The sequence below is a fragment of the Bombus vancouverensis genome, chromosome 13 (genome assembly GCF_051014615.1).
Source record: "Bombus vancouverensis nearcticus chromosome 13, iyBomVanc1_principal, whole genome shotgun sequence".
Taxonomy (NCBI): domain Eukaryota; kingdom Metazoa; phylum Arthropoda; class Insecta; order Hymenoptera; family Apidae; genus Bombus; species Bombus vancouverensis.
In genome coordinates, this window is record NC_134923.1 from 7,019,458 (window position 1) to 7,038,524 (window position 19,067).

General features: G+C 41.8%; 1 protein-coding gene across 4 annotated transcripts in view; it reads right to left on the reverse strand.

The window, feature by feature from the left end:
• Positions 1-19,067, reverse strand: part of LOC117160837 (uncharacterized) — a 182,566-nt gene that overhangs the window by 81,009 nt on the left and 82,490 nt on the right. For 2 of the 4 annotated variants that reach the window (XM_033341875.2, XM_076623747.1), the window contains exon 1: positions 9,164-9,434. The exons of 1 other annotated variant lie outside the window; for it this stretch is intronic. The gene's annotated coding sequence lies outside the window, so the exon portion shown is untranslated. Of the gene's footprint in view, positions 1-9,142; positions 9,435-19,067 lie in introns of those variants that run through there. One more of the 4 variants, XM_076623748.1, reaches the window with a different exon arrangement.

Here is a 19,067-nt window from a genome sequence, read left to right on the forward strand (position 1 = left end):
CTGGGAAACGTAACAGCCTACGAGCTTGCCAGATTAGTTCTGAATATAGTTGGCTAGAGTCTGCGAGATTCTCCAGATTGCCATGAATATTTGACGAGGTACGACCCCAAAGGTGTGCTTTCCAGGTGGAGAAGATGCCACCACGTTGGATCACGTGGCTCTCCATATGTTCATCGATTCTAACTGGTATCGTAAAACGACCGTGCTTCGATCCTATTTTGGTCTACTTCGGGCAAAGTTGGCTGCACCGTCTTGTTAAAGCCGCGAACCATCTGCGAACCATTGTTCATCGTACCAGCGTGTTTAAATCATCCATTGATTAGCAATTTTTATTTTCGGAATCATTGATCAACGACTCAGAGTGTAACATGATTTCGTGCCATAAATCGAGGTGAAAGCTGTCTTTCAGAACGCGTTCGTTATTTTTGGATCACTCTTACCACACTTCGCCACGTCGTGTTCATAGTACATTAAATTTAATGAACGCGTTAACGAAACTGAATAGGTACGTTGCTTGGCGCAATACGTGTGTAGGACGCAGGCTACCATCAAGCATTCCTGCGGATACGTAATCGTTTTAATCTTTCCGCCATGTTAAATAATTTAGATTACCTCGTATTTCTTCAGGATAAGTCTCGCAGGTTCTATCTGACTCCATTCTTCAGTGTCTCACACCGGGATCGTTTAAGCGTCGTATAACAATGCTGAAATTCTTTTCTCGCCTATTCAAAGTACATTTTAATCTCCAGTTACCCCCGAATATATGTCAAACCCGATATTTTCTTTTCTCCGACCGCGAATTTCAAAACGAATTTAGGAGCTTAGCGGGACAGCGTTAAAAGGAATTCGCGATTCTCGCGCACAATGTCTCTGGGGCTTGGTCCAAAGTTATAATATGTTAATGCGTGGAAATTTCCCTAACTTTTATAACCCAGCTGCCATATAACGTTACGTTACACTTGCTTCGAGTACGAGAGTCTTCCCAATAGAAACTTCACTTTATTTATTTACATCTCGCAGAATATCTCGTCAAAGTGCATTGAATCAATTTGAAAATGGATCTCTGCGAAAGTTTCGAGGGTAAAGTAGCTAAATCCTTGCGGCAGTGGTCATTTGAAGATTTCGTTAATTAATACGATTTCGAGAGAATTGGGTCGGACAACGGTGCACGTAAAACCTGTTCATCGATTGGGAGAATTTTTTTTACGTTTCGCCGTGCTACAGTCGCTATTATTTCGTGTAATTGATTCTCGTTGCTCCATCGGATGATGTAACGGCAATTAATAATCGTGTGCCACGACAAGGGTTTTATCGAGAGCTACTTTTTAACGGCGCATCGTAGCGGTGTCACGTTGCTTCCTATGGCGCTCCGAGATCGCTGTGATTTCCCCATACATAAAATGGGAAACACGTACGCGAACACAACACGAGAGACACGTACTCGATCGAATCGTTAGAAAGCAGAGGCTGTAACTCGAAGCCGTTCCATCGATTTTCAATAATTTTTTCGTATCGTGCTGCGAAGTTACGTCTCTCTCGACGTGGTATTAAAATATTATCGAAACGGCATGTCTCTTCTATCTCGTCTGCCGCGAATCACGTCAATCAATTTCAATGGGTTTTTCCTCTTTTTTAATACCAGTATCCGATGCCGGTTGGCTCCGAGTTGCGCAGTTTGTAGCAATCGAGTGCAAAAATGTAAAAGTGGATGAAAATTTCGTTGTAAAATCATGGGACTGACGTGAATCGCGAGAAGTCGAGTGCAAGCGAGCATTCTGTTTTATGAGTTTCCCTGAGTGTCATCGATTGCACATTTCAACCTCTCCTCTTGAATTAATTTTATACTATCTTATTATTTCCCTTGGTTCTGGTCGAAATGACTGATGGTTCAGCCGAAAAATATATAACAAAAATTTCGTTTTGCAAAATCTGTCAAAAATTTTGGCTTTATATATTTCGTATTTTTTATGTCTCAATAAGTTTTCAAGTCATTTAAGATTTCCACGTTGAAAAAATTCTCAACTCGTAGTTGCAAACGTCGTTTCTTTTGGAACACAGGTACCCTTAGTTACACGTATTTGATTGAAAATCATAATTGTGTAAGTCATCTCATCTCTGGAAGTTAATCTTCGTAAAGCTTCATAGAATCTTGGTAGCAAAAGAGAATTATCATTTCGCTATAATCCCAAGTCTTTCGAGATATTAGTCGGTAAACACGTTCCTGACTCGAACGATCAATCACGATCGACCACGAGTAGAATAAGTCAGCAAACGATCCGTCCCTAATATTAGAAATCGGTCTTTGACAGTGAATAAAGCAGGTTGAACTGGCCGCGGAAGAGCGAATTAATCAGTTAGTTAGAAACTCGGTCGACATTAGAAACCCATCGTGTTCACGGAGCAAGTAACTAGGCCAACTAAAACTACCTGCCCCTAATAACTATCCTACTCTCACGAAAGTTACTCCCTTTCCGCATAACTCGTTTTGTCGATATAAAAGGACGCGAATGGAATTTTATGTTTAGTCAGCGATTCTTTCAGCTATCCTTCGATTACGACAATAGACCCCGATTTAACGATTTCGAATTCTTCGCGACAGCTCTGAGCCGTTATATCGATGTCGGCCGTCGTGACAGCTGTATCGACAATATCGCATCGATATCTGACGTCGAACGAAGCAACGCCTTTGTCGTCCCGCGTCATTCAGAGCAACGGTGCTGAATATTTTGCGTCGCACCACGTTATCGAAAAAATTTCTCGCCCTTCTGATCACATTCCTACGAATATCAATTATAATGTAAAGCATCGCTACATTACGAATGTTTATGCAAATTCGTATTTGTATGAATATCTAGTTGCATTATTTTCCTCAACTAGCTTAACTTAACGTTTTAGCAATTTCTACTAGCGACAGAAACTTATTATATAATTTGTTGGAAAGATATTTCGCGATTTAGCGATTCTACGATCTCCATCATCAGTGTATAATTATAATTATAATTAATATTCTGTTAACCGATTCGAAACAGACGCAGACCTTGAGACATACGATCTTGGAGATATCTCTGGGCAGTAACCAAGGATTCAGTATCTGGGTCATATACAAGGATTTACATGACCAGTCAATTTGTGGATTACAGTTAAATAACTCGTTGAGTTAGCGAAATGAATTACCCAAGCCATAAGATAATGATTGGCTCTAAAATCAAGTAAAAAATAAACGTTCGAAAATCATTGCGATTAATATGATAAAAAATTCCAGTCGCGAACGTCAAAGGTTAAGTCGAAAGTAAAAGATACATCGTCCGTCTGATACAAAACTCGTTTCACGCTACTGCGATAAACATCACCGTTGTTCTTTCCAACAAGACACAGGGGATGATTCTCGTGTCTCTGATGTGCATCCTCGCAGTTCGTGTAACGAAGAAGCGCGAACCAGAGGTTCAATCTCTCAGCGTTTCCGCGTGTGAATCGTCGTAGAAGAAACTCACAGTTAGAAGAGAAACAATTCTTTTCCTTCTCTTTGAATCAATTTCGCGTTCACGTACGTGCGGACGTATTCGGGCGGGAAAGAAACGATCGCAATGGTACGACCCTTTCAACGGGATAACGCCCTGTCCCTTCGATATTATCGCTAATTCCCGTCAACCAGCACCGCGATGAATAATAGTCTGGAAACGAGCGGCTCGCAGAAAAGAACCGTCTAGTGGTGTAATTAAGAAATTCTTCACGGAGACGCGACGATGGACTGCCATTTTAAGTTGCGCGCAAAGGTAGAGACCAACGGGTAAACCTATTTACTTGCGACCCTCGTGCAAATTCTTGCAATTGAGATTTTCGTCGCAACGGGACAGCCTTTTCTGTAAACAGAGACGAATTGCTTAAAGCGAAGCCTTTATGCCGGCCAGAAACGGAATGGAGCACGGTTTAACGAATTTCTCGTACCGCCCACGAGTAATGGCTCGATTGTCAGTCCACGGAATTCACCATGACGTTTTTCACCGCGCCACTCTATTTGTCTCGTGGCTCTACCACGGCTGTCCTTCTGCTACGTGTCTACACTCGGTAAGCTCCTTATAATTTCTACTGGAGGGAAAACAATGCTTCACAGAATCGATAGCGTTCCATTGAAAATTTTCCTTCTTCACGATTTCATTCTCAAGAAAGAACGTGATTCTATAGCTTGTTAGTAATTAAGGAACGGGAATTTCACAACAATGCTTGTTGTTCGACGATTCGGAAATTTCTCGTGAAATCTTGCCAGATGGCTGGAAAAATATAAAAACAAGGATCGATTTCTTTGAAGTCGTTGACATAACGAATGCAGCGTTCTCGCTTTCGTGTCGAAACGACGAGGCCACTTTTCCGGCCGATATTATCATCGAAATCGAGCGCGGACGGCGCTGGGAACAGGATCGCCGTCTTTCGTGGGATTATCATTTAAATTGGCAATCGATACTAGACCAGAATTATTCCTATCTCCTTTTCTTCTCTATTTTTTCATTTCATTTTTGTCCTTTTCTTCCTCCTATCCTTCTTCCCTTCGTTATTTCTTTTTTTCATTCGTTTCGCTATGTGTATGTTCACCATGTAGTTACTGTTCACCCTGTCACATTAGACATCGCGCAATTTAAACGTATCACCACAAAATTTTTGAAATTAAAAAATAAATTCTTCCCTTTTCAGGGAATCGCTGATAGCGAGGTTATAAAACGTTGTTTCCGCTCGATATTTGCTTTCTCGCTTTTTTCTTGGCAAACGAACTGTATGAAATATGCTAAGAAAACCGTAGCGACGCATTCTTGGATGTTTGCCTTTGTTGCATCGTCGTGGAAACACCACGGAATTTTTCCTCGATGGTAGAGCTTTCTTTTATCGATACAAAGTCAGCAACGAGTATCAAAAAGGAATCATCGATGTCTCAAGCGCACTCTTTCTCCACGCCCTTTATTTTCGTGTCTGTCAAAGGGTTATTTTTCCAATTAACCATGAAGAGTTAGGATCCCATTGCCGTGGCCATGACGTGTACACGACAAATCCGCTGTTTCATGCCTCTGTGCACACGATACCGGAGCAAACCTAAGCTTGAATGGCTCCATCGAGACTCGTAGCATTTGATCTGGTTACACAACCTCGGCACAGAATTCTCCTCTCCCTCCTCACCTTTGCAAGCCTGTAATTCCTTTACCGATACCAACCACGTTCGATTACGTTTCTTCGATGAACATTAATTTCGAGGTTCGCCGAGCCGGACTCCTTTGTTCCACGATGCTTCTTCGTTTTTGCCTCGAGGCATTTATCAACGTGCACGCGTGCATCCAATGCATCCATGTGCATTGTCTCGCGAAACGCATCAGTTTATGAAATAAAACACGTTTCGGCATTTTATGCCGTCGTAAACTTTCTTGTTTTACGTTCCAGTGTCTTCGTCCATGAAGACACTTGTTTCAAATATCTCGTTCGTGAACTAATCACGTTTGTATAGCTTTGTTTCAGTCCCTTTTTTTTACGTAGAATGACGAATGACTTTTCCACGTATTTTTTGCGTAACAACGGAGAACGTACTTCTTCTATTATCGAGGTGAATTTTAGTTTGACAGAATCTGATAGAATGTGACATTCAGATGGTGAAGTTACGTAAGAGTAGCTGACGTGAGATTCTATAACGTTGAATGAAGCGTAAATTTTGAAAAAGTACCACCTTTCGCATAAGGAAATAAAACGAGAACTCAATGATATCTCGTTTGTATAATATATGCAGAACATTCTACGTAAATTAATGGGGACCACAGCAAAACGTTTGAATATTTATAATTAGCGAGTAAATCATTGCCGTTTAAACAGCAGCATTTCATATTTGTAACGAATGTCGGTGATTAATTTGTAATTGTAATTACCATTATTCTGGATTGTTTGTTCATTAACATCGTAATTTTTTTTTCGTTTCCTTTGTTTCTATTTTTCTATTGATTTTACACACAAAAGAAAGAGAGAGAGAGAGAAGAAAAAGGGAGAGAGAGAGAAAGAAAGATACAATTACTTTGATCATTTTGAAAGATAGAGTCATTGAACGAAATGATAATTTGTTAAAAAATTTCGCATGAATGCGCTTATTCGTACAGGTCGGTGGAGGCGGCGAGAAATAAACGGCGCAAGAAATTTATTGTTATCGCGGAGGCGATATCGCGAAAAATTCACGTTTCACGCATCGAAAGTTTTCATCGAAAGAAACGCGTGTTCCCAGGCGAAAATTACTCGTTACGAAAGGTTAAAATGAAATTTCCTACTGCACCCGTGTTTTTACGATCTTCGTCGATTAACGGTGTACGGTTTGCTTTTATTACCACGTGGAACACAGCGAGAACTAAATTTGTTATAATATTTTAAGATACGATCACCGAGGTAGCTATAAATCGTTGTAATATCATTAATTTGCTACGAAATAAAATTCTGTCGTATTATTTGATCTATGTTCGTAATTCTCTCTTTCTCCCTGCGTAACATCGAGTTTATTTTACGGCGACGTCGTTACGATCCTTCTTTTCTTTCCATGAATAATTTCGAACCAGGAAGCACGGAGAAGAAATCTGATCTCTCGCGTCAACTGTCGATCCATTCTTCGGCAATTATTCGAATATTTCCATTCTTCACGCAACCGGAAATATTTGATCGAGCAGAAATAGAATTTGCTGCAAGTTCCTGAAAACTTTATTGACCGTACCGAATTTTACTAGTTGGAATATTTGAAAATTACCGACGCTGGAAAAACGTGTATAAATCCATCGTGGAAAACCAGTTGTTTCGAGTTCTAACTAAGAGACTCAGCCACTATACGCCAGGTTCACAAAAGTTTAATAATTAACGATGTTTTTACAAACATTCCGTCGAAACTTCTTCGAGCAAATGATTCACGAATTGCGGGCGCGACCGAATCAATAACGCGCTCGGTGCAATGAATCACGCGAAACATGACATCCGGTACACACCGAGTGTAACAAGCGTTGATAAAGATATTTCATTACTCTACTTTCGGAGCAGACTTAACGGCAACGCGTCCCTTACTATATATATATCTGTCCCCATTTATTTCCAAAATTAAACGAGACGGCTGCTAAACTTTTCAGTTGGATATATTTTTAGCACGCTCTTTATTATATTCCAAATCTGCTTCTCTGTAATTATCAAATCGAGAAACGAAACGCCAGGCTGCTCAAAATCGCTACTTTCTTCGAAGCAAATCAACGTGCATGAAATACGTAAAACGTTAGATTCACGTACTAATTTATAAAATTACGTGAGGCCATTTTCTAAATCAATCTACGGCGAAAACAAGCTTGAAAAAACAATATCTGCCTAATATTCTCGCAAGATCCTGCAAAGAAAAGAATATCCAGAGGTCTCTACAAGCTTCATCAAACTTTACTCAGAGTGACGTCCCGCACATTTTTCTTTCACGAGACGGAGCCAATGTTTTGATCGAGGAAAATACTCAGCTCCGTTTTCACTGCGATAGAGCAGCGCAAAGGGTGCAGTGATTTGTGTTTCTAATCTCGAAGGGGCATCCAAAATGAACGCAAACGGTGAATAGACGTATCGACTGTAACGGAGAACGAGCAAAAAACGTCGTCGATGGAATTGCGACGTCAACTTTTTGGTATCGGATGAGACTCACCTCCGTTCCTTTCTATCGAGCGGCTCGGAACGTCGCTCGGACCAACCGATACTTCTAATTGCTCGGGCTTAGTCGGACCAGTCAGTCGATACTCGGTTTGGATCGAAAGAACGAATGGAAGAAAAGACCAGTCTGTTGTCACGAGAATTGCGTTTTTGCGTGCGGTTCGATAACACGGTCCCAGGCACGGCGTGACAGCCATCGAAATAATTCTTCAAGGAGAAACGAATCGCTTTCTGTGCTCGATAAACGCCAAGAAAAGTTCCGGGAATCCTAGAAAGCAACATCCAGATGAGGAAAAAGTATGAAGTGGAGGAAACTCGCGGGGAATACGGTCACGAAACTGTGCCAGTATCGAGGGTGTAACGAATCGAAGGTACTACTCGGAATATTTCTGCTGCGTTTAATAAGACCCGATCACGCGATGTAATTATTTTCTGTTGAAAACGGAGAGACGAAAAAAGGAACATGGAACGGTTAGCGAGCGATTAAACTTCGATCGATCGAAACGATCGGATCGTTTCCTGACGTGCGCCATTAACTCTTAAAGAAAGGAAAGGATGACGATGAATTTTGTACAGTCAGTCGATTAAAACTATAATTCTAACGGGGACAGATTGAAAATTAGAACGGTTAAGTAGTACGAGTCGAGCATGGGCGAATAGGTGGCATCAGACGTAACGTGTAATAACGGTACCGAATTGATTTCTGGGTTATACTCGTGGAATGCTTGTGCACGTATAGTACATAGTCGAACATAGGTGGAGAAAGTTTGAAAAAGCAGCCACGAGTACGCTTAAACATAGAAGAACCGCGGAGGCAAGTAGTACGACTCAACCATTTCGTCGAATCGCAGGTCGCTTTGCTTTTTGCGCTTCGTGCTATTTTCTTTCAGATCTCGGTTACACTTGTGAAAGGCCTTTAGCACCGAGTCGTAAAGCAAGAGCACGAAACTTGTCACAAAAGCGAAAGAACGCGAAATTCCAACTATAGCATTACATCCTCTTTAAACAGGAGAAAGAAGAAAAGGAGGGAAGAAAGTCGCGAATTGAAACGCGTCAGAATACCGCAAACAGGGTGTTGCGTTGCGCCGCGTCGCTCCTTCCCCCTTTTATCGAGGTCCAACGCGAACCAAGTTGAACCAAAAACCGCGACAACGTGTCACGCGAATCGGTTTTTCCACTCGAGTACCGCAAATCGATTCGCAAGTTTCGTTTACCACATTCATTTCCAACCAAAATCTGTCCGTTTACACGCTTCTTAATAAAAATCCTCGACAACAGGCAGCGTTCGCCATGATTCTTTGACAAACTCGCCCCTCGATCGAAACAACATCGGCTAGCTGGATTCTATTCCCGCGCAGCACGAATTATATTAGTTGCACAGCACGTGTCGAGTTTCGATACCTTCCTTGACTCAATCAAATCGCGTTTATACAGGAAATTCGCAAGACGCGAATAGTATCGATACCTCATCGAATGGAACCATTACCTCCTGAGCGATCCTCGGTTGGTCGGAGCAAACTCGCGTACACACGTAGATTAATCTCACAGCACCATCCACTCGGACGATCGATTCGTGATCGTTTAAGAAAAAAAAAAAGAAAAAAAGGACCAAGGAAAAGATCGCAAACGATAGAAAATTGATATTCCTCGTGGCTAAAACTCGATCTCGACGTAACGAACCGACAGACGGAGAACGGAACAGTGTCGATCGACGACGGAGAAATCGACGATTGCGAAGGTGCACGTGTTGCCGCGACGTGCGCCAACGCTAGACTGGTGCACGGTCGGTCGCTCGGTTGGCCGCCTGACTCGTCGCTGACTCTCCCTACTGCGTGGTTGGCCGACCGGCTGGATGGCGGGGTGGTTCGCTGACTGCATGGTAGAATCGCTAGCCGGAACAACCCTTTCCCTTGTTGCTCGCCACTCTTCGTGTCGGCCCTCTGTTTTCTCCGAGGCCAGCACTGCTGAATGTTAGAGTCACACTCGTGTTTTGAGTCTACTGGAAAAACTTTTCGATTCGATCCACCGTCGAGGACTAAACTTCGCTAACTGGACTTTTCCTGCAGAAAGGAAAAGAGAGAGAGAGCATTCAATGCAAATTTTCCAACGTCGCTCGTTTTTTATCGACCATTTTGTAGGACGCTGAGTACCTTCGAACCGAGCCGTGCAGAGGAAGGAAGACAGTCGAGTCACGTATTTCCTTTCTTTCAATTCCGACGTCCTAAAGATATCTTTCACTGCGTTCTCGTGATTTTTTCATCGGGAATCTGAAAGGTGCTCGGAGCAGTTCCTAAATTGGGGAGAAGGAGGTTGAGTTCGAGTTAGATACGCCGTTGGATTTAAGTTTCTCTGAGAAGCTTTGGCAGTGTGCATTATCATTCAGATCATTATCCCGTACCGTCGTGGGATTTGTCGAGACTCCTCGTGCGTGTTTCCTCCTTGCGATCGAATTGACTTAATGACACTTTGATCTCGCGGCTGCTTGAAATCTAGTTTCGCGAAATTCCAACGATGCTGCGGCGATGCTGAGTGCAGCTTCTATTACCGTAAGTGTGGGCTATAGACACGCCGTTGAAACTTGCCCTATGACAAGCGAACGCGGCAGATTGCATTGAATTCACACCCCAACATTAAGTAGCATGCAAATTATTGCAAGCGGAGTTTAATTAAAGTCACACGATCGACACTGCGACACATTGAAATCCGGATCCTGATAATTTATCCACCGAGCAAAAAGTTTACGTCCTGTTGGAATCTGTGTTGGCTTCTGATCGCCGCACAACGAGCCGGAAAACTATCCAGCGCAAAGGTTCTTTCGACTACATCTCCATCGAATTAACCACGCTGAGGCAGAGAGGAAACAGTTGAGCGGAACAGGAAGTCGTAGAATAGAAACTAGCCTGTCTGATGCACCGGTCCCGTTCAACTCGCAATTCCCATTACTTTGAAGTCTCTCACGGAAGAATATTTGCCTGTCTGTCTGGCGTCACTCAGCCCCTTTGTTATTCCACGACTCCTCAACGCTTTTCTTCCACTGGTTGGTCGATCGACCTAACTTATCATCCGATCTGTGCCACTTTCAGCTGCTTGACACGTTTGAGTCGCTACGCGTTAACTCACGCACGACGAGTCGTATTGATCTAAGAGGTTCTTAACTTCTAACTTTTGCCAAACGTTTCTGGCTTTGTTCGATCAGTTATCCGGTCAATCTCTGCCCTTAATAGCGGCTATTAGACGCAATCAGCTACACGATAACGCGAAATTATAGAGAATCACGATTATGCAATTACTAACCTTTTTGGTTTTCGCAGAGACGAAAGAACGCCGCGTGTCTTCCATATCACGAAGGCTTAAGTTAACCGTGAGAAGACACGAACCCGAGTTAATAACGACTGTACATTCCTGCCTGAGCTCTACCAAGCTAGATATATTCTATTCTGGTTTTATTTCCTCATCGTTTCAATTATTCTCGTCTTAGTTGCTATCTTGTTCTCTTGAAGAGTTTCATCGCACATCTGACGTTTTGAATCGTCTTGTCACTTAAACACCTAGTTGAAAATGAAACGTTTCGAAACTTCAGGATGTTCTATTTAGAAAACTGCATGTTTGGCACCGAATTAAATTATTCTAATATCCATTGAAGCTTCAGAGAAAGACACGGTTTGTGACAAAGAAGATTTTTAAGCTACCAAGATTATAACTCGTATTTATTTTATATTCTCGTTCCTTTTATAACACACATCGTGCAAATATACTTCAATATTTTACAATTAATCCATAGAAACATTAATAACTCAGGCAAGTATTAGTATATTCAAAGAAATACGAACATATCCGGAAGCTTTTCGTTTTACCGCACTGCAACGGATATGATTAAATCAGAAATTAACGAAAATATTCATCGTATATGGGAGAAGCTATTTTCAACACGAACGAGAATCGATATACAGAGCACTACGTTGCACAGGAGCCTGTAAAATTCTCTCAAGTTATTGACGATCGCGGACCCAGGCTCATTTCCGCGTTAAACCAGAATTTCAGGACGATAAAACGGCCGAGTAACAGCATTTTTACGCGCGAATCTCGCCGTTGCGCGATCGAAATCAGGATAAATCCCATTCGTCGAGAGAGACGCGACAGGACAATATGAACGGCCCGACAGAACAAGCAGCTTCGAAACCGCGTTGTTTTATTATCAATGGAAAAGATCGTGAAATATTCAGCGCGCAATTATTATGATACATCGATTCATCGATGCGACGTATACACGAACTTTTATCATGCGAATACGCGGTGTCTGTCGATTAACATCGACATTACAGCGTCGTTCGTCAAGATGAGAAGCCGTGCGCGCTCCACACTGACGTTTCAATCGCGATTGTTCCTCGCAAATCGCTTTTTTTTTGATCGTATATCGTGTATTTCGAACGATCGGCTTTTGTTCATACGTACGCTACATCGACTAAAGTCGGTAGCTAGGAGACTGCTTCTACCGGAGAGTTTCGCAGAATCGATAAAGTATCGACGATACGTCAAGTTCGATGACGGAGAAGGTGGGGTCTTAGACCTTGCATCGATTAGATTACAGTTTTGGATACTTTGGTGACTTACACCGTCGCATCGTCTAGTCATCTTTCGTTCATCAAAGAAGATATTCCGAGCGCGTGAAATTTAGAAATTCCTTGCAATAGAATTCTTTGCGTCGTAGTAACGTCTCGTGTGATTTTTACGACGATTGGCATCTCGTATTTCTGAAAGGCTCTAGCGACAAGTTAATGGGAAGAGCGGTTTGTAGAACTGGATGTTTGTTACCGTTTACACGTTTCACAATATTTGCCTGTTTACTGCGTTGTATTGTTGATTCGATTAGAATAATTATTATACGAAGTTCTTTCAATTATAAGAGGCATAAAGCTGCGATTTCAAAATCAACAAATTTCAGAATTTGTATTTCCACATTTCCTCTATTTTATAATATTCCGTTTTTCCTTCCCTTTCAGTGAAATATCGAGTCCTCGCTGCACTGTCATCGCCGGATGCAGAGGATATAGAGAAAGAGGACTTCAAAAGATCGTGGTAAGTAGATTCATGTTTATAGAAGAAAATTTTATACAAACAGAACTCGCAGAACGTAGATTTTAGAAAGAATATACGAAACTATAGATCCAGATAACGAAAAAATAATAGTGAAAATATGCCAAAGATTTTCGTCTGATTAATGGTAGTATACGGCTCGTGTTAAAATTCCCGGAAGTTTCATTATCGTAATCCATTCTACGTTCTCACAAAACATTGTTCAACTCAGCTATGGGACCCGGAGCACAGTGAAATCATTTGGTAGCAACAAGATAGAATGACAGATAGATAGAAACTCGCGGCGAAACAGTTACAGGAAATGATCGCGTGTGAAGCAGTTTTTCAGGAAACGTAACACGGACCATAAATCGCGGCGATTTGCGAGCGGACGCGTTCGTTTTGCCAGACTTCCGTCGCGGGGCAGAAGAAGAGCCGCTCGGTTTGACGCCTTGATTTCAAGCGGCTCGATGATCGCCGCGTGACAAATGGCCGTGACGCGAGAGCTAGCTCGTGGCCTGGCTGCACGCACACGCCGACACAATTAATGGGGATCCTTGGGGATCGCGAGAGGTGGCCGACCGGAGATCGAAAATATATCGTGGAATACGAATCGGCGACGCGAGTTAACGGCGCGCGACGCGACCCTCCGAGTGATTTACGATCGCGGAATTCGAGGAAAGGAGAATTTTAGTGTTCCCTGCCGTTTACTCGGCCCCTTCTGTTTCAAATCTGCCATTGCGAGAAATACCGCGGATTACGACCAACTAATGCCTTGATTTACAATCTTTCATAAAAATGTTCGAACGCTAGTAGGAATTTTTTACGCACGTATTGCGTGTCTTGTACGAAATATTTCAAAATTTAATTAGCGCTATAACGAAGGAAAAAATTTCTATCGAGATAAATAGTCGGCTCGGCTCGATGGGATGTCTGACTACGAATATTCTACTCGTCGTGCGTATACTGAAACTCTAGAGCGAGGAAGAACATAAAGATGATCTACTTAATCGTAGAAGCTGAAGCTCGACTAAACTTAGTGAAGTAGCAAATTGCGTGTTAAACGAGCCAGCATAGACGTGCAAAAATGAAATTATTTCACGTGGAAAAATTGGAAGAGAAAAAGCGCATGTAGCCTGTACGTCAATCAAAATTCACTTTTTTCTATTGTTCGGGCTGCAAACTGTTCTCATCAACTCTGGAAGCTGTATTCGAAGAAAAATTGCCAACTATACTCCGGATCTGTTAACAAGTAATTCGCTATTCCTTATCATTAAATTAACGCTGCTATCGATACTCGAAGGATGAAGTACGATGCCAGCGAGTGATATTAATAGCCGATGATGATAAATTACTTGAATGGTGATAAATATTAGCGAATGATTCGCGATATTATAAAACGTTAACACGAAGAAGTACTCCGTCATCGAGAGATATTGAGACAGCTGAAATATTAGCGAACGCTTCACGAGCAGATCAAACGTTCGATATACGAGTTAATTACGAGCAAAACGTTGGACGAGTGAGTCCGCGAACCTTGCACGAATGCGTTCGATGTGACAAGCACAGAGAGCATAGGAGAAAATGGAAAGGATCGGCGCTCTCATCGGAGGCGTTCGATTGCAACGACGTGTTGGAACTGGCGGTGCAGCCACTGCTGGTGTACCGTTCCCTTGCCAGGCTTTAAGGTTCAAAGCAGCGTATCTCTGAAAGCCACGGAAAAAACAACCTGAAAGCGGTAAATACACGGCCACATCGGGATCATGATCAAACAGCTGCTCGCATCTCGCTATTCACTGGCCAATGAATGCGCTCTGCAGAACTTTGCGATAATCCTATGGCTTATATCGATTACCGTAGCACCGCTCCGCTGGCGGTTGTTTCTCAAGGCGTGAAACAACCAGCCTAAGAAGGATTTGTAACTGGAGAGCACGGGTTTTAAGGCAATCTCCAGACCGCCTTCTCTTGATTAGTTCCACCGCTGGAACTGGATCGCGCAACGAGACTCGTTTAAAAGTTGATTCAAGCTAGTTGCCTCTTTCTTTCTCCTCCTCTCGTTTTCTTTTCCTTCTTCGTACGAGAACTACAGGAACTTGTGCTTGTTCCGTATTGGAATTACCGTCCCCCGATGGCTGTATTGAAAAAAATGTCACACTGTTCGTCGTTTATGTTGGCGTCGCATGCAATTTTTCGTTAACTGGGTGCAGCTGGCTACATTGTTTAAAGCTAATCAATTTAGCACCATTACCATGTAAAATTGACGCGCCTCGGAGTTTAATCAATATTTGAGGATTATTGTGGATATGAAATGGCCGTTGCACGTATTTATTTACTCTCGGTGAACGATAAATATTTACGGCATTGTTATTTTATCGTTATGCCTTTGCGCGACACTGTTCGACCTTCAATTTTCCAAGCGTAAACTGTTGCATTCCAAGCTGTGTTCTTCTCTAACGAGAAAATCCAAAAAATTGGCCAGATATAGTGAATCGTACTACAAAAACGGATGATACGTGGACTTCCTAGTTAGATCAAGGCAAATTGAATAGTTTTGTTGAAATCTTCATTCGCCAAATTAACGTCGTAAACGGGTGAATTCTTACGATGTGGATACAAACAGCAGGGTTTAATCGTCGTCTCATTACGTAAGATGCTACGGGACTGGAACAGCTTAATCCTTAACAAACAGGGGAATCGTTTGCGTTCGCGTCTTCTCGCGTCCCCAAAGCTTCTACTTAAATCTTCACGTAGCTTAATTATCTCTACACCCAGACAATGAAACGATTTTAATTTTCTGGCCGATTCTTTCTTTTTCATTCTCCTTCCTCCGATTCTTTCTTTCGTTTTATCGTCTATAAATATAAATTCACCGACTTGGCGCCCATGAAATTTCGTTTGCCAACGCCGCGCACAACTTCCTCGACGAAACTTCTTCGAGTTCCCTTACTTTCCATGGGAATATGCGCCGATAAAGTACATTAAACGCGGTAGGCTTGTATCCCCGGATGAAGTTTAATTTTAATGCGCCAAATATCGGGAAACACGGATTGCCCCTCGCGAAATTTCGTCGTAACGGCAACGGATTCGGGGAATAACTGCGTCGAAAACACTTGGGAAATTTAGCTAACGGTGAATTTCACGACTCGATCTGCTTGAAGATTCGTGTTTAATTTAGCATGCTTTCAGCAGACACGGCGACACTTTACAGATAAATTGCCGCGACATAAGGTAAACTCGCGGAATGATTCGCAACGTGACGAAAAAATATATAGCGAATCACGATAACCTCGATACCTACTGAGAATTGTATTTTATCGTTCCATTTAGCTTCCTGTATATTTTTCTCTCTCTCTTCTATAGCCGCTATTTGTTAGACGCGAAGATTTCCACATTCGCATAAAAGGTGTGGTGAACATTTTTACGCTAAATCACGTTTAGCAAAATGATGTGGCAATTGGGAAGATACAAAAACGCGTGAAAAAAATATGTTTGAAAAAGAGGACGACAGGACGAGCGAATATAAAATAGTAAAAGCGACAGTTTAAATTCACTACAACTCCAAATTCGGCAATGGATGGATATTTTTGGTCCAGGTAGTTTTTCTATTTGCGTTCCCGTTTCGCCATGCGTATCGTTCGATATATCGAGTGCGGCCAAGCTCGATATTTTATTTGCATAATACCTCGGAATGAACGAATTTAGGAAAACATTTCAAAGATTACAATTTTTCAGTTCGATCGTTGCAACTGATCGGATACGTTTTCGTTTTCTATCGGAAATCGTTTCGAGATTATATTACATCGTTAAATTCCATTGGAGCCTCCAAATATAACGGCAATGACATCGATTTAATTTCATTCAGATTTTCAATGTTTGAGGGAAAACTCAGAGGCGCGACGATATTTTGAGGATGAGATTGCTTGATCAATTTAATCCTTCCTAATTGTATCTCAAATGAACCCTGTTCCATGAAGTCACGCAGCACGTCGCACCACTTTGACAACGTATGATGGATATTAGTTTGTCAGTAGACACCTTGATGAAGCTCGATTATAACGACGCCGTTATCAACAACGTTATCAGGTGAACTACACGTCCGAATTATGTTCTTCTTCGTGTTTGAAATTCGAAGATATATTTTCTATACATCTGACTCCTTCTGCATAATAATTTATTAAATTAATTTAGTGAATTGTCAAACAGGTAAATTGTTTTGTTAATTTGCAACGTTATATCAAACAGACTATTTACTAAACGAGCATGAAGTTATGTCATTTCATCAGTAGTTTAAAATAATGAAACATTTATATTTCCTTATTTTCATATATTATAGTGTTACTTAAAAGCTACGCATCTTACTACTGAGAATTCGCAGCCAGTTAGCTGACTTAGTGGCCAGCGAGTCAAGAGAGATGGAATGGATAATAATATTTCAACGTTCTATATAGTAGGAAATGATACAGAAAATTGGGATATGCCTGATTTCATTCGCAATTAAATAAATCGATAATTTATGTAAAACATCTAGAAACGTGTTAACGAGCCTTCAAATGAATCACCTAAGTCTTGTTAAACAATCGACTGTACGCTTGAAAATGGTCGTAACGCAGGAAACCGCAGGATCCAGTTGCCTAACACAAGAAACCCCAAATTTGATTTCAACTCGCAAGAAACTGTACACTTTAATCCATTTTATCTCAGCAAATTATTAAACTTTACTTCATCGCATCAACGTGCTATAAAATCCAATTTCTTAACGTCGAACCCATCCCTTTTAACTCCTAACGCTACCAGAATTCCGAGACGTCCAAATATAAGTATGTTCCACAGTCCTGAATCCTAAATTTACCGCAGCAAACACGAGACTCTTCTCGTAGACGCTTTCCTCTTTAAAAACCATTCACTTCAAAATTAAAGATACAGGATGAAAGGTGAAAGGTGAAAGGCGAAAGGTGCGATATTCTCGCAAGTTCGCCGCTAGCGCTTTCGGCGGCATCGATGTCAAGGATACGCGTCAGGCTGGCGCATACGTCATCGCAACAATCTAACGCGTACTCGGTAGTCGGATCATATATAATGCGTTCCACCGCACGGATATACAGAACGGGGCCGGTAAACGACCGAAATCTGGACGCCGATAACATACGTACACACGTATGCACGGCCATTGCATACGCATTTGCATCTGGCATCCGACGCAAGCCGGCCTCTCTCGTGGATATGCATGAAGGATCGAGGCGAAATTTTGGCTAAACTTGAAGCGCTCGCGAGTTCCGAGTACAACGTCAAGGACACGTGTACGACCACCCTTGAAATTGCATCGACTGTCTTATTTCCACGCTCGATCTCTCAACCTTGCAGCTTTTTGTTCCTATTATATTTACAGAATCGTGGAACACCGCGCGGAAAAAGCACAGAAAGCTGACTTCTTCGTTCGTGACTTTCAAACATTCCACGTTCAAGGTACTTCGCCTGGGAACTTGTTTCTGTAATCCGATGGCAAGCGGCTTCGTCGTTTGCGTTTTCGATTGGTTGCTCGTTCATAGTTTCTCGAATATATAATGCGAATGTGTATGCGTTAAAAACAGTTCGAAATTTGACTGACATTCGTAGCGAGACACGCGAATTCACAGATCATTGGCTTTTCTTTCGACCTATCCTTTTTTTCTTTCGAATTTGAAAATGTTGAGAATAAGTAAATGGTAAGGTGCACGCGATGGGAGAATAATTTAATATCTTGTGAGTCTAACGAGAAAAATTGCTAGAAGGATACGATCGAAGGAACGATTATGACCATGTAGCCGGCAATTAGGGTGTTTCGTGCCGGCTGCTACCGAGAGCCAAGCACCGTGTTTATTCAAAATAATCTTTTGAACTTCTGTCGATAAGCCGTAGTACCGTTTTACCGATAAATCCATCGAAGCATATCTGTCATTTTCTATAATATAAAACTCGTAATCGTTCGAAAACACAAGCATAAATAACACACAATACCAAACGTATAGCTGATACATACATATTCGTATCGTCGTTTTCCTGTTTTACAAACTAAAATTATAAATCAGTATGGCTCTCATTTACAGGCTTCAACTTAATTGACCATTGAATGAGGCCAACACTGAACTGTTTTTACAAAAAAAAAAAAAAAACGTCACTCCAAAGCTTCATTGGCCAAGAATAATAAACAATATTGTTATACAGGCTAACAATAGCGATAGTAATTGAAAAAAGGATCGCCGATCGAGCAACCGTATGACACAAAGCGGTGAGCTTAGAAGCAACCACGAGCAATCTCGGAATTGCACCGATAGTATCGG